The sequence below is a fragment of the Macrosteles quadrilineatus genome, unplaced genomic scaffold (genome assembly GCF_028750875.1).
Source record: "Macrosteles quadrilineatus isolate MER2022 unplaced genomic scaffold, UCM_ALF_1.0 Scaffold_2__2_contigs__length_208266976, whole genome shotgun sequence".
Lineage (NCBI taxonomy): Eukaryota > Metazoa > Arthropoda > Insecta > Hemiptera > Cicadellidae > Macrosteles > Macrosteles quadrilineatus.
In genome coordinates, this window is record NW_026542595.1 from 150,463,935 (window position 1) to 150,481,419 (window position 17,485).

General features: G+C 34.8%; 1 non-coding gene across 1 annotated transcript; it reads left to right on the forward strand.

Annotated features, from left to right (window-relative positions):
- The first annotated feature begins 7,955 nt into the window (after nucleotides 1-7,955).
- On the forward strand, nucleotides 7,956-8,027 carry Trnac-gca (transfer RNA cysteine (anticodon GCA)). Its single transcript has one exon. It is a non-coding gene; the product is annotated as a tRNA-Cys (tRNA).
- The last annotated feature ends 9,458 nt before the right edge of the window (nucleotides 8,028-17,485 follow it).

Here is a 17,485-nt window from a genome sequence, read left to right on the forward strand (position 1 = left end):
ACAATATCATGTAGACCTATGCTCACATCTCCAGTATAGACAATATCATGTAGACCTATGCTCACATCTCCCGTATCGACAATATCAAGTATCCATATGCTCATATCTCCCGTATCGACAATATCATGTAGCCCTATGCTCACATCTCCAGTATAGACAATATCATGTAGACCTATGCTCACATCTCCAGTATAGACAATATCATGTAGGCCTATGCTCACATCTCCAGTATAGACAATATCATGTAGACCTATGCTCACATCTCCCGTATCGACAATATCATGTAGGCCTATGCTCACATCTCCAGTATAGACAATATCATGTAGACCTATGCTCACATCTCCCGTATCGACAATATCATGTAGCCCAATGCTCACATCTCCCGTATCGACAATATCATGTAGCTCAATGCTCACATCTCCAGTATAGTCAATATCATGTAGACCTATGCTCACATCTCCCGTATCGACAATATCATGTAGCCCAATGCTCACATCTCCCGTATCGACAATATCATGTAGCTCAATGCTCACATCTCCAGTATAGACAATATCATGTAGCCCAATGCTCACATCTCTCTTATCGACAATATCATGTAGCCCAATGCTTACATCTCTAGTATCGACAATATCATGTAGCCCAATGCTCACATCTCTCTTATCGACAATATCATGTAGCCCAATGCTAACATCTACAGTATCGACAATATCATGTAGCCCAATGCTCACATCTCTAGTATCGACAATATCATGTAGCCCAATGCTTACATCTCTAGTATCGACAATATCATGTAGCCCAATGCTCACATCTCTCTTATCGACAATATCATGTAGCCCAATGCTTACATCTACAGTATCGACAATATCATGTAGCTCAATGCTCACATCTCCCGTATCGACAATATCATGTAGCCCTATGCTCATATCTCCCGTATCAACAATATCATGTAGCCCAATGCTCACATCTCCAGTATAGACAATATCATGTAGACCTATGCTCACATCTCCAGTATAGACAATATCATGTAGGCCAATGCTCACATCTCCAGTATAGACAATATCATGTAGCCCAATGCTCACATCTCCAGTATAGACAATATCATGTAGACCTATGCTCACATCTCCAGTATAGACAATATCATGTAGACCTATGCTCACATCTCCAGTATAGACAATATCATGTAGACCTATGCTCATATCTCCCGTATCGACAATATCATGTAGCCCTATGCTCACATCTCCAGTATAGACAATATCATGTAGACCTATGCTCACATCTCCAGTATAGACAATATCATGTAGGCCTATGCTCACATCTCCAGTATAGACAATATCATGTAGACCTATGCTCACATCTCCCGTATCGACAATATCATGTAGGCCTATGCTCACATCTCCAGTATAGACAATATCATGTAGACCTATGCTCACATCTCCCGTATCGACAATATCATGTAGCCCAATGCTCACATCTCCCGTATCGACAATATCATGTAGCTCAATGCTCACATCTCCAGTATAGACAATATCATGTAGACCTATGCTCACATCTCCCGTATCGACAATATCATGTAGCCCAATGCTCACATCTCCCGTATCGACAATATCATGTAGCTCAATGCTCACATCTCCAGTATAGACAATATCATGTAGCCCAATGCTCACATCTCCAGTATAGACAATATCATGTAGACCTATGCTCACATCTCCAGTATAGACAATATCATGTAGACCTATGCTCACATCTCCATTATAGACAATATCATGTAGACCTATGCTCACATCTCCAGTATAGACAATATCATGTAGACCTATGCTCACATCTCCCGTATCGACAATATCATGTAGCCTAATGCTCACATCTCCAGTATAGACAATATCATGTAGACCTATGCTCACATCTCCAGTATAGACAATATCATGTAGACCTATGCTCACATCTCCAGTATAGACAATATCATGTAGACCTATGCTCACATCTCCCGTATCGACAATATCAAGTAGCCCAATGCTTATATCTCCCGTATCGACAATATCATGTAGCCCTATGCTCACATCTCCAGTATAGACAATATCATGTAGACCTATGCTCACATCTCCAGTATAGACAATATCATGTAGGCCTATGCTCACATCTCCAGTATAGACAATATCATGTAGACCTATGCTCACATCTCCCGTATCGACAATATCATGTAGCCCAATGCTCACATCTCCAGTATAGACAATATCATGTAGACCTATGCTCACATCTCCAGTATAGACAATATCAAGTAGGCCTATGCTCACATCTCCAGTATAGACAATATCATGTAGACCTATGCTCACATCTCCCGTATCGACAATATCATGTAGCCCAATGCTCACATCTCCAGTATAGACAATATCATGTAGACCTATGCTCACATCTCCAGTATAGACAATATCAAGTAGCCCAATGCTCATATCTCCCGTATCGACAATATCATGTAGCCCAATGCTCACATCTCCAGTATAGACAATATCATATAGCCCAATGCTCACATCTCCAGTATAGACAATATCATGTAGACCTATGCTCACATCTACCGTATCGACAATATCAAGTAGCTCAATGCTCACATCTCCAGTATAGACAATATCATGTAGCCCAATGCTCATATCTCCCGTATCGACAATATCATGTAGACCAATGCTCACATCTCCTGTATTGACAATATCATGTAGCTCAATGCTCACATCTCCATTATAGACAATATCATGTAGCCCAATGCTCACATCTCCAGTATCGACAATATCATGTAGCTCAATGCTCACATCTCCAGTATAGACAATATCATGTAGCCCAATGCTCACATCTCCAGTATCGACAATATCATGTAGCTCAATGCTCACATCTCCAGTATAGACAATATCATGTAGACCTATGCTCACATCTCCAGTATAGACAATATCAAGTAGCCCAATGCTCATATCTCCCGTATCGACAATATCATGTAGCCCAATGCTCACATCTCCAGTATAGACAATATCATATAGCCCAATGCTCACATCTCCAGTATAGACAATATCATGTAGACCTATGCTCACATCTCCAGTATAGACAATATCATGTAGACCTATGCTCACATCTACCGTATCGACAATATCAAGTAGCTCAATGCTCACATCTCCAGTATAGACAATATCATGTAGCCCAATGCTCATATCTCCCGTATCGACAATATCATGTAGACCAATGCTCACATCTCCTGTATTGACAATATCATGTAGCTCAATGCTCACATCTCCATTATAGACAATATCATGTAGCCCAATGCTCACATCTCCCGTATCGACAATATCATGTAGCTCAATGCTCACATCTCCAGTATAGACAATATCATGTAGCCCAATGCTCACATCTCCAGTATCGACAATATCATGTAGCTCAATGCTCACATCTCCAGTATAGACAATATCATGTAGCCCAATGCTCATATCTCCCGTATCGACAATATCATGTAGCCCAATGCTCACATCTCCCGTATCGACAATATCATGTAGCCCAATGCTCACATCTCCCGTATCGACAATATCATGTAGACCTATGCTCACATCTCCAGTATAGACAATATCATGTAGACCTATGCTCACATCTCCAGTATCGACAATATCATGTAGCTCAATGCTCACATCTCCAGTATAGACAATATCATGTAGCCCAATGCTCACATCTCCAGTATCGACAATATCATGTAGCTCAATGCTCTCATCTCCAGTATAGGCAATATCATGTAGCCCAATGCTCACATCTCCAGTATCGACAATATCATGTAGCTCAATGCTCTCATCTCCAGTATAGACAATATCATGTAGCCCAATGCTCACATCTCCAGTATCGACAATATCATGTAGCTCAATGCTCTCATCTCCATTATAGACAATATCATGTAGCCCAATGCTCACATCTCCAGTATAGACAATATCATGTAGCCCAATGCTCACATCTCCATTATAGACAATATCATGTAGCCCAATGCTCACATCTTCAGTATCGACAATATCATGTAGCCCAATGCTCACATCTGCCCTATCAACAATAATATCATGTAGCCCAATGCTCACATCGCTGGTGGGCTCTCAGCTGTTGATATCAGCTTCAGTTTTCGTTTATCGCATCAGTGAGAAGAGTTCTGGCTGACCGCCAATGCACCTTGTCACTCGCTCAATGTAATTACATCTAGCCATTCAGAGCTATTGTTTATTTGCCTCGATAAAACATATCGATGAATTGATCGCTGGATTATACAATTGTTTGATGTCATAGAAAATTCCACAATCGGAATATCTTTATTGAACGAGATTGATGTGTTCATTTATTGCAGTATTTTTCGTTTCCTTGACAAATAGTGCCTAATCAGAGACATTTTATTTATACGTAGCATAAATTTGATATGTTTGCATTATGTAGTAAGGATTAAATTTCCTGTGGTAAAACGGATTATAGATCTGAAGTTAGTTTTTTTCTAAGATAGAAGTGATTAGACTTAAAGCTAGTATTGTTACTCAATTGTCGGCTGGTTTTAGAAAAAAAATAACTTTAAAAAAATGTGATAACTGAATTCATAATTTTTATCCTTCTAGACACACCCTTTGGATCACGAAATTACAAACTGAAGAGTCAAAAGAGAACAATTTAACCTTATGAGTACGAAGATAATATAGGAGATTTTGATAAAGTTCGAGTCATGTAGGATAAACATACGTTTATTCGAACGAATTCACGAACAAGCATGATCTGACTTGAACCGTGTTTATGGGAGATACAAATTGATTTTATGAGATAAAAATTTGTTTTTCCCATTTGACCCTGAAAATACAAAATTCGAATTATATTTCTAAACCATTTTGTAGAGCTTAAAAAAAGAAATAATTTAGTAATAATTTGTTTTATGCCTAACAGTTATGGGTCAAATAAAAAAGTGTAAATTAAAAATTCCCTTTCTATTTTTATGTAGAATAAATTAATGGTTGTTTACTTCATACAAAGCTATAGACATTTCAATAAAACATTTCATTACCTTCCCTGTAGCAGCAAACCTAAGTACTCACAATGTTATATAAATCGGAAAGAAATGTGACTATCGGGAGTATTTTAGTGCAAATCTATCCAGGTAAATAGAAATCCGTTTAGTCTGCAGGTTGGCTGTGGCGGAGTTATTATTTATTTATATCAGTGCTACATTTGGCAGGACTTGTTCTAATAGAAGCAGATGATTTGAAGTTTAATTTTAAAATACTGAACATTAAGTTCATGCTTGGGTTAAGGCAAATAAATAATTTTTACACGTTAAGCGATTTAATTATTCATGTGGGTTTTTCATCCCACCTTTACGATCTGCACAACTCTTGTGACCGAATGTCAAAATCCAACGTTACAAACCTAAGCGTATAATGTTTTTATATCAGGGAACCGGTAATTTAAATTGACTGATTCCGTTATTCCTGAATCAAGTCCTACAAACTCTTAGCGAGGAAAAATATTCTATTTAAACTTAGTGCTACCACAAATGAAAAATACCTAAACAGATTTGGCGGATTGTTATCAGTGAATTTGCGGCGACCCACGAGTAGGCTATGAACGTCCACCCAAACACTGGTGACGTCACAGCTCACGATCGATCTGCTAGGAGGGGGACGGGGGGGGGGCAAAGACCCCCCTAGCCCCCCTCACATACACAGTAACAGCATCATACTGCTGCAATCGTGGGATATGGGGCCTGATGTCAGATGGGGTCACCCAAGAGCAATCTGTGAGAAAAACAAATTGCGTGCAAAATCGTCTACAGTAGAAAAATATTAATATTACATATTTACGAACAATTATATCATTACTTGTATTCTGTTAGATATGACTATATGACCACTCATGTATTTATGGTTATGATTTTATTTTAAATTTTAAGGCCCTATACCCATGTACGAAATGTCGAAAATATCTGTAAAATCGGGTTTTGAACGTTGTTGCACAAAAATAAAAAAAATCTGCATTGTTATATGTTTGCTGTTCAAAGCTTTAAGGGACTTCAGAGAGAATCTAGTACATTGTATTTTTATTCTTCATCCCTTCCAATTGGTTGGGTCATATATTGAACAATAATGCGTTGTTGCTGGCATTTTTCTTAATTGATGTGGAATAAGTTATTTTACATATATGTATTTTTTATTAATTTGAGGTAAATTATTATTTTATTATAGGTGGTTTTTTTGTAATTTCATCAAAGTAAGAATGTTATCTCCAAAGCAAACCTAATTCCTCTTTGCGGAAAACTTATTTGAAAGTCTAAAACAAAATATAAAAACAAACTTGGAATATAACAAGTAATGCTAGGTCGATTCACGCATCAGTACAGTCACAGTTGCATCGTCAATTTCTCAGTCAAACTGCCAGTCATTTGGATTCAGTCACTCTTCCATGACTTTATTTACAGTATTGTTACAGTCAAAAATATTTAATTAAAACACAATACTCTATGAAATTTTCATATTTCTTCTTGTTGATTGTTTCAAAAATTACTAAAAATATAAACTCGATCATTTAAATAAAAAATGACTATTTTCTAACCTCAAACTCGTCCGTCAGGCGTCCGAACAATAAAAAATATCGGTGAAGAGAAATCCGAAATTTACTGACGGATGCTGGCAGAGCGACTGACGAAACTGCAACGGATGAGTGTAGATAGCTCAATTGAAAATCAATTAAAGAATGTTTTTGTTAACTGTGACGTGCCTGAAGTAACTGGACTGCAACGTGCCGTAACTGATGTGTGACTCGACCTTTAGCCTGCACGGCCTGCAACGGAGAATTCATACTGAAGAAATATTACAAATATCTTTGTAACTAAACTGTATACAACCAAAAAACTTTTCAATAGCCATTTTTGGCTATGTTATCACAACAAGTAAGCTTATATAATATCTTGTTGGTCCATTTGTTTCTTTACACAGATCTGCAGGATATAAAATACTGTATACTGTACACTGGTTGAGCAACGCATCATGAGCCTCAAGTATTGAGCATTACAAGGCATTACCCTACATGAGGTCGGTGTATGCACGGTCGAAGGGTCTTCAAAGGCGCCGGTTACTTCTGCCCTAACTACCAGTACCACATACCTCCCTTCTGCGTATTCGGGGAAAAATATGTTTGAAAAGTATTTGAACAGCCTTGTGCAGTGTTAAAACCCGTAACGGAACGTTAAAATGTCATAGGTTTTAATAAAATCAAATATTTAGTACTTGCACTAAAAGCTAATGTTCAAGTGGTGTCCACGTCTGTTTGCAATACTATACCTAAATTTGTGATAGTAAAGTATAACAGATTTTGACATCATAATGTATGGATTGTCTGAATGTGTTTGTGAAGGTTTTTTAGTATTACACTGAATAGCTTTTTGTATGTCGGAAAGCTTCACAATAAAAGTAAAATCGGGCATTGCAAAGCGACAGGTTGACTACATACACTCCGGATTTATTTTGTCTCGAATTTATCCAATGAATAATGTAGGCTAATAATTTAAAACATAAAGATTTTCATTCTTTACACAAAGCCGTCTCATAGATAGCGTAAATGTTATTATCTAAAATCTATAACTTGAAGGTTAGGCGGATCTTTAGCTTGTATGTTATGTAAAAATACAAAGTTCCGTTTTTATTTTATATCTACCAACCACATAGAGCAAAATTCTAAACATTGTTGTTTTTTAATTTAACTAAAATATTTGCGTTTTGACATATTACTGAACGTGAACCTAAAAATGTAAAACCGCATCCAATACTAACTTTCTTCAAATGGAGCCGTTTTGGTTTATGCAAAAAAAAATAGCTCATCTAAAGTACAGTAAGTCATATTTAGCTGAAGATTTTTTTAGGTCATCAACCTTTGTTTAGTGCCAAAGCATTCAAGTATTGGTGTGATGGCGGCGCAGCATCATCGGGGGTATAGCTCAGTGGTAGAGCATTCGACTGCAGATCGAGAGGTCCCCGGTTCAAACCCGGGTGCCCCCTTAACTTTTTGTCGTGAATTATTTTATACAGTATTGCTAAAGTAATAGATATTCGTATATCAAGTACAATTTATAGCAGTAGTTATTGTTGATGCCATCCAAAGTATTTTTTTATATATATTTTTTGAATAATGGTATTAGTAATGAAAATAAATTACTTTTATTACTGTATTACTATTACCAATAGATTTGGAATGCAACTGAGTAATCTATATTCTAAAAAAAACATGAATGTTTGGCCGATAGCGCATAAATCATCCAACCTAATTAATCCTGAAAGCTTACATAAAAGCATAGATAAAAGTCTATGATAAAAGTAGCTTTACTACTGAACATAGGGTTAAGACCAATTAAATCCTGTCCAAATACAGTTTTAAAATTAATAGTTTGCTTGTAAGTGATTAGCTTTACATAAAGCTATTTTCATCTTTCGTTGTGTCGTGGATAGGTGATATTTACAGTGTCTATACAGTAATGGGATTTACCAAAGGAAACTCTTAGTTTTCAATAGTCCAGAAAGTCTAAATATATGTTATCTGTAGGCTATATCTATGTTAACAAGAGGTCGTCAAGTGGTCGAAAACTCGGCCAAAATATGTAATATACAGACTGATCTTTTCACCCCACTCTGTTAAAAAAAAACATGTGATTAGAATTTCTTCCATTTGCTTTGATTTCCTGTTTATGTTTTGTTGTTATCTCGTTATTTGAATTTTTAAAGCAATTCTGCACATCTACAGGAAAATACCTTTTTAACAATATGGGCAGATTTCCCCTGCGATGTAGCGATGCACAAGAGCTGAGAAAAACGGTTTTAAAGAAACATGTTTGCCTATTAATATAGATTTTTTGTGAATTTCATCTCAATTTACGACATTATTGTGCAGTTTTTACTTTTACGGATACAGTTTACAATTCCATTTTTATGTAGCCCACATAATTTTTAAAAATATTTGGATTCAAGTTTACAATTTGATTAAAATGATCTACCCTATTTAAATAACATTAAATTGAATGAGTTACTTTATGTTTTCCATTTTACCTTGTTTGCAAACTAACTGAATCGATACTGTAGGAATAATAAACCTTATTTTAACAAAATTGTTTATAGCCATTTTAATTGCTGTGTATTTTAAATATTTGTTTGTAAAATAATGAACAAACCACACCAACCGAGCTCAAAAGGGCAAACCTCGTATTCACCTAATTTTTCACCTCCCCCAAAATTTTCACACCCAGCAATTTCCAACTGTGTGTAACTTTTCTCCGATGCTCGCCGCGTTGTTTTACAGGGGTGTCAATGTTTTGCATATTTTACAACCCCCCCCCCTCACCTCCTTCAGCACATTAGTGAGAGGGGGGGGAGGCAAATACAAACTGTTGAGCCTAGTTTCCCGCCTGATCTGGTTAATTAGATTTCCCTGTTACCGTGTTGGACTCGTTCGTTGTAAGTTGATTTTTGTGTTTTGTAAAAAAATAATTACCTCATTTTGGGGAGATATCGCTAGTCAAATCGAAGCGTACTTGTATCGTTGACTTGAGAATCGTCATTCATTTGTAAAATTTCCAGTTTTCATTCTTATATTTTATGTAACTAACGCCGTTGATATTTTAACGTTTATTAAAAGGAAATTGCATTGGGTGTTTTAAATCCGAGCCCTCACATGTTAAATAAAAGATTTTAAAAGACATGATAAGAGATTTTTAAATAAACAATTATTGGGTTATTATACCAAAGCTGAGGCAGTAAGCTTATTATTACTAATATATCGTTTTAATAGGCTGGAATTCATGTTTAAAGGAGGTAGGTTTTAAGACAATTGAAATACCGTAACCGGAAATAACATACGCATAAAAATACTCGCTTAGTATGCTTAATCCATGGTGAAACGTACAGAAACATATCCTAAAAATTGCTAAAGATTAAGTAGATCCGTAACGGTTGAAAATCCAAGGGTATGTTTAATTCATGTTTCATGGTACTATATCAACAATAAAACATTGTTTCATAACAAACTACACTTTTGGAAATAAAATTTATAAGCGATAGTCAGTTATGTTATTTTCGTCCTTTGTTATTTACACCAGATGCAAATTTACCTAAATAATCATTTAAACGCATCGCCAATGTATCATCAGGAATGAAAATTTATTATTTTTTCGTAAACCACGAATTGAGTGGGTATGCATTTTTGATTGTAGACATTGTTGTAGACAAATACTTTACTACTTTATTGTTATCTCTGTTGAAAAGCTCAAGTTTTTTTCGAAAATGAAAATATTTAACACCATTAAGTTCTAATTGAGCATCCCATAACCCTAACTACAACTATTTATTCTAATTTGGTAATGTTACCCTAACACTGATACTAAGGGTAATATCGACAAGGATGGTCTAAGTTGGAGACTAGAGTTGCGCTGAATGAAGACGTGTCAGCTTTTGACAATGTTTTCAAAAAAGCCCAAGGCTTGAGCCCCATTGTGTGCCCATCTTCTATTCATGAATAGCCCACCTCCCTTCTTTATCAATCCTTTCAGATTTTGATTCTTACAATATATTTCTCTCTGTCTTAATTTACATTTCCGCTTGAAACTATTTTTACATTACAGTATTTCAGAAAATGATTTCACCGTACTTTATTTATACACATTTTTGTTTCAAGTACAGTTCAAGTTTAAATATCGTCTCAGTTAATGTAAAAATATTGATAAAGGAGTACTATTTCAGTTAGAAGCAATGTAACAGAATTATAAACATTGTAAATCATAAAAGCAATATAATTTTATATTTTTTATCTGATCCTTAATTTAAACCATTGGACCAAGATTGCTATCTATAACTCAAACTCATTATTTGCCATAAAAAACATTACAAATTTGAGCATAGCTCATGTAACAGATGGCATGTCAATTATAACTAGAGTGAAAATTAATTATTAGAAAAATCAAATATAATGGATAAGATATAGTCTATCAAAAATGAGAATATATACACTACAACCCCTGACTCGGACAGATGTGCTCATAAAAAAATGTAACTGATGTTCTGTAATTCAGGCATTTTACCCGGATGGAGAAAAAGAATAATTTTAGCCCTTTGCAACTTATTTATTTACAAACCCTTTTGTTTCTAGCAATATGACAACAAGTATTAAAAGGGGAAAAGTGAAACTGTTTAAATTTGCATCTTTAGAAATATGCCATATTTCACACAAAAAAAATTATCTCCGATAGTCAAGGCAAACCATCAAAGTTTACTCTTTTGCTATTATCGTTTCCAATACTGTAGTGTGTTACAAGTGACAAAATTTTACATTTAATTAAAGCGATCACAACGATGCGCCCGCTCGCGCCTACAAAGACGACAGACGCAAGCAGTTATGCCATGCAGCTTGGCTACTGTACAAGTTTGTCCGTCCAGAATTTGAAGGCACTACACGAGAACGTGCCCTCGTTCGAGCCTGGCTTTGAACTTCTGGTCCCTACTTGTTTTCCATGGTTTCACCTTTTCTGCTATGCCATCTAAATTACTATTTTGAATATTTTAACAATATTGATTTTTGATATTACCTTGATCAGCTACAAAGCTGTCACCTCATCCTCATTCATTTAACGTTCATCATTCATTAATATTCACCTTAAGATGCACAATCTGGTGTATTGGCAGCGTAAAAATATCTCCATCCATTACAAGTAAATATTTTAAAATTATAGACTAAAATGCGTGTGAATATTGTTTTAACAAGGGGAATGACGAAGTAGGCATATTACTTAAACTATCAATTGAATGTTGATTCTTTTCAGTAGTAACATATATGTGAAGATATATCAGCGTTCAAAGTCGTTTAAAGGATAAGTAGTTATGTAAATGATATCAAGTTAATAAACGATATATTTAAAAAAAAATAATTATTGTAGAGTATATAGTTTTAAGTTAAAAATCAGATTATTGGGTATAGGGAAATACACAAAGAATCGTTTTAAAGAATTTCTGCTATGTCAAGAGAATTAAGGGAAAGTGTAGTAAACTATTGAAACATATTTTCATAAACAAAGAAGAATGAAGGGAGGAATAAAAGTAACAATGACTAACATTTTTAGAATTCAATCGTAAACAAAATGTGCTGGTTTACATCAAATGCATAAAATACATTTAAAGGTAACCAAACACAATTTTCACTAAGCGTATTTGATGACAAACTGTGATTTGATATTTACCCACACGTAGCTCGTCATGATAAACTGTTTACAAGCATCGCCGTACAAACACATTGTGATTATTGAATCCAATATGAGACATGCGACCTTACGCGAGCTAAAAATACTACCTTATTAAGAAACAAGATATAAAACTGAATGTTTGTGTTCAATACAGATAATATTGACTGTTCTGTGAGATGGCAAAACAAATAATGGAGCTTTGACTGACAGACGTTTAATATTCGCAAATTGTCACAAACAACTCTCGTTTTACCTCCTTTATGACATTTTTTCGCTCGTACGAACTCTGAGAAAATAAACGACCCAGGAGAGAGTAATCTTTACATATACTAAAAGCGAAATTGCGTGAATATGAACTTGCTGTAAAACAAATGTACGCGCTCAAATATAACCAATTAAATCGGTAGGTTTCCATTAAAAAGTTAGAAAAGTCTCAGGACACTTCTTGTACTTCAATATTTTGTCCATACAGTAAAAGTATATTTAACCAACAGTATTTTGAGCAGTGAAAAGAATTTAAAGTCCAACGCTAATGCCAAAAGAGTTTATATAATAATAAAGTAAAATCTAAAGCTTTGTTTTGGGTTGTCTGATAACTGTTAAGCTTGAGTTTATGTTTATTAAGTAAATTTTTCTAGCGCCTAATAAAAGCATACTGTTCTGTATTGTTTTGTTGGAATACTGGATTACTGGAGTGCGGCAAAAAAAGAGTGTGGAAAAAGTAAAATGAGTGCGGAAAAAGTAAGTAAATAATTAGCTACTTTGTGTGCTATCATCAGTTCAAGAAGGCCCGCATTGTCAGGCAACTGTAGGAAAATAACTAATTTTTAAACCCGAATCCATCTAGATCCATTCCATCTAGATGAAGCAGCTGTTGTCAGTTTTCTTGCAAATAGAACACAGTAAACAACCCGATATTAGTCGTTCTATTGTTAAAATTCTCTTTCCTCTGTAAGTTCTTGATTCTGCAATTGTTTATGTCACATGAAATATTCTATTGTTTACAGGAGAAAGACCTGTTAGTTTGGGATATAAAAACGTTTCCATCGCTCTGTATATGAAAATAGCCCATTTCCATGCAGCTGAGATCGTCGAAATCGTCAATTTAGATACACAAAAAACAAATAATGATAAGCATACTTTTTCTGACATAACATTACTTTCGCTACATAAACATTACTTTCGCTACACAAACAATACTTTGCCTGGCGTCAAAAAAGTTAAAACTGAATTTTTTTTATGTTTGATGAAGTAGTTTTTTTCATCGTGATGTAAAGTATCGTTCAATAATCGTCACGGAAGTTCCATTTTGGGGCAAAGTATTGTTTTACAAGCTCGTCTTCGACTCGGAACACTATCTCGCCCCGAAATTGGACAGTTTCATTACTAGTAGTGAAATATACTATTGCTAGCTATTACGCTCTATAGTTCTGTTATGCCATTTTAATATGTCACACATTTACCTTTCCAAAACGGAAACAATGTTGGACAATAGCATACAGCGATATACACAATGGGTTTTTGTGAATTAATTAGCTAAGAATGGTGAAGTATATCCAAAATATTGCTCTCTTCATCTCTAACTTTGGCTTCGCCTTGTTCGTTAGACGTTTGGCCTAGTGATGAAACCTATTACTAGGTACCTCTGTAGTAAGTCATTCATTCTGACTCCGACGCAGCTTTTTAAATGCCTCAGCTGCTGAGTCAAGCATTCTATGCAGATCGGGTTTCCAATGTTGTTTCGTAACAACTGACAAATCGCCAAGTCAAGTGTTTGTCATATTGAATTGTAAGGGAATTAATACCCTTACAATGTCATGAGTTGAACCATGTTTGGTGTCTAAATAAGGAATTATATTACTGCTACCCCTTTAAAGTAAATTTTTTCTATAAAGGCATAAACTGCACATGTTTTAAAACGATGAAAGTATAAAATTAAGTCTTATACGTTTTTTATGATTTATAATTTGTCCTCCTATTTCTTGTAAAGTCCGTATATTTTTAGTAAGAGTTTAATGCGGTTGTACAAGTTTATGTTATCTATTAGCAAATAGAAGCAATTCAGGTTCAAAGGGGATTTTCGTAATGATTATTCTTGGTTCGAAAGCCTTATATCTTTCTTTTTGATAAACCATCTTTTGCTCCTCATTATTATTATAAATATGTGTGTCTTCAGTGACTATTATTTATGTCCAGGGCGTACACAATAATATCTTGACTAACTAACCTTTATCATATTATCTAAAAAAAAGATGGATCTCAAAGGTACAGTAATGAAAATTGGGAAAATAGCGATTCAAAATGCAAGAGCTGTTCCTAGAAATATGATTGAAACATATTTTACATTAATCCATTAGTTTAATTTCATATCAGTATTAGATTTGTGCCAGCCATAAATATTCTTTTAACACAGTCTGTTACTAAAAGTCTAATCTTAGCAAACTGTAACAGAAATGAAAATAATTACCTGAACAGAATAAGGCCACTAATTCACTTAAGAATCACACTTGAAACATGTAAGGAGTTGGCTACAAACAGTCAATAAATAAACAAAATAAATAAAATGTAAATTAACAATCTATAACCATTATACAGGGTGACAAAAAGTCTGGAAACGGCTTAATATCTTTTTAACTAAATCCGTTAGAAAAGTCAAACTTTTAACATCAACTTACATGTATAAAAACTACTTTTTCCAAGCATTTTCATGTTTTTACCTCCACCAGGTGACGACCCGTAAGGAGTAGGTACAAAATCTTTAATGTAAGCATAGGTTGATATGCACACCATTTTAAAGGTCTGGTCAAGTGGAGTTCATTGCCGGAAACCACATCTCAAAAGGTTCATTTGTTACAAAATGGCGGCATTTCAAAGTTCTTGTGGAATATACCTTTACAGGCCTTAATATTGGTAAATACTCGTATTAAACATTATCTTGAGAGCTGAAATTGTATTTTAAAGTCAACTAGCCCATAGACTAAGTTTATTCAATCTTCAAAACAAATGTAAACGGGTTTCAGATTTCCCGGCTAATTTTGACTATGAGTATTTACCATTACTAAGGCCTGTGCAGGTATATTCCGCAAGAACTTTGAAATGCCGCCATTTTGTAACGAATGAACCTTTTTTGACGCGGTTTCTGGCAATAAACTCCACTTGACCAGACCTTTAAAATGATGTGCATATCAACCTATGCTTACATTAAAGATTATGTACCTTCTCCTCGTGGGCCGTCCCCTGGTGAAGGTAAAAAAATGGTAATACTTGCAAAAAGTAGTTTTCATACATATAAGTTGATGTGAAAGGTTTGAATTTTCTAACGAATTTAGTTAAAAAGATATCAAGCCGTTTCCAGACTTTTTTGTCACCCTATAACATAAAGTAAATGAGGAAATGTAAAGTATAAAATATTTTAACACTAACACATATACACAAACTCAGTAACGGAATGTCACGTTTATACTGTACCTACTTTCTCTCCCTATAGCCTTTAAATTCCCACAAATGTTAACGTAAATAAATGTTCACAATAAAATAATTACGAACACTATTACCAAATGCACACTAAAACAAAGACGGTCGAAAATCCATTATTTGTTTTACAATCCCAAAAAAAAACGAAACAAACCATCATATCCGTGCACCGAGTGCCACAAATATCCAGTTTCGTATGTTCCACAATGTTTACACTATACGTTGCGTGTTTAGCATTGAGTGTCAAAATCAAATCTTTTTGTAGGCGATTATTCTCATGTAATCCCGTGCCAGCACGCGACCTGACTTGCGTGAGCTCAATGTGATACAAAATTAACTCTTATCAAAATTAGTCATCTAAATACTTAGTCAAAAAGTGATTGATATTTATGATGTGTGTTGAATTTCTGTGTCACCGAAAATCCTTGCTTTTGGCAAAGAGTAAGTTTATGACGACTTTGATATTAGCAAGTAAAGCAGTACGTTAATAAATATAATTACCTGGTATTTTTAATACATATTCAATGGTATATCATGGATTATACACATTTTATCGTAGTCATTCCAATAGTTTTAATAATTTGTTGCAACATTATTTATCCGTTAAAAATACTAGCATCGGAGCAGTGGATCTCTTACCCAAATCTGATTTAACGATTCAAAATTGACGTAATACACAGACGTCTACTCCTTAATCTATGACGGTCTGTAACGTATATCTTTATCAGCGAGTGTCAATCTCAGTGGCGAAATAGTTTTTTCTCATTTTTGACTTCAGGTATGAACGCTATTTTTCACCACAATATAGACATCCCATTTATATGGACCAGCTGTCGCCAGACATAGTTGTGTGAGCCAGTCACAGCATGTGGCAGTGTCTAGAATTATATTTTTGTCCTAGTATTTTGCTGCTGATTGGTCATAAAAGTTGCTATAGCTCACAATAAGTCGTTCCATCAGTTTAATTAGGCAAAGAAAGAAATCAGTAATTCTGATCAGCGCAATCTGTCGGTGGCTCACATCAATTACAACAGGTTACAAACAGGTTATTATCTATAACAGACTACAAAATTAACATAGGGATGGAATGTCTAAAATACACTACCCTATTCACCACAATAATAACTTACACTTAAGTCAACAAAACTAAAACTTTAAGGTTATGTGAAGAAATATTTTGAGGAATCAGCAAAAATAATGATAAATAGTTGATAGGCAGCGTTGACCATAAAACAAGTAAATTGCAAGCAATACATACGGATACCACTTGTGCATTTATTACAATAAGCGAACAGCTTTTTTTACGTCCCTAGGGCCATAAAACATGCTCGGCCCCCAAATGACGATGGCAGCTGGAATTTCGACTATGGACAGCAATTTATAACTTTCGGCCTCCAATAAAAGTTTGTAAAGCGGCTAAAACATTGTAGTGTGGTGAAAAAATATTTTACTAATAAATCCGTATTTGAGACATCTACATCAGAGCTGATATAGGAAACTATCCATTATGAATAAAATACTAGGTATGCGGCCTCATATCTGCCAATCGAGTGGAGTGAGCATCGATATAAGCAAATAACCTTATTTACAAATACATTGTTTTATAACAAATATTATAGATAACAACATAAAAAAAACATATGTAAATGTTATTGATCAATAAACCTCATGATTTTAACCATAACCCATCGCTATAAGCAATTATCTTAAGTCTTGCCCTCGATTGGTTGTTCTAACTCTTGACAATACTACGTTAGTAAAAAT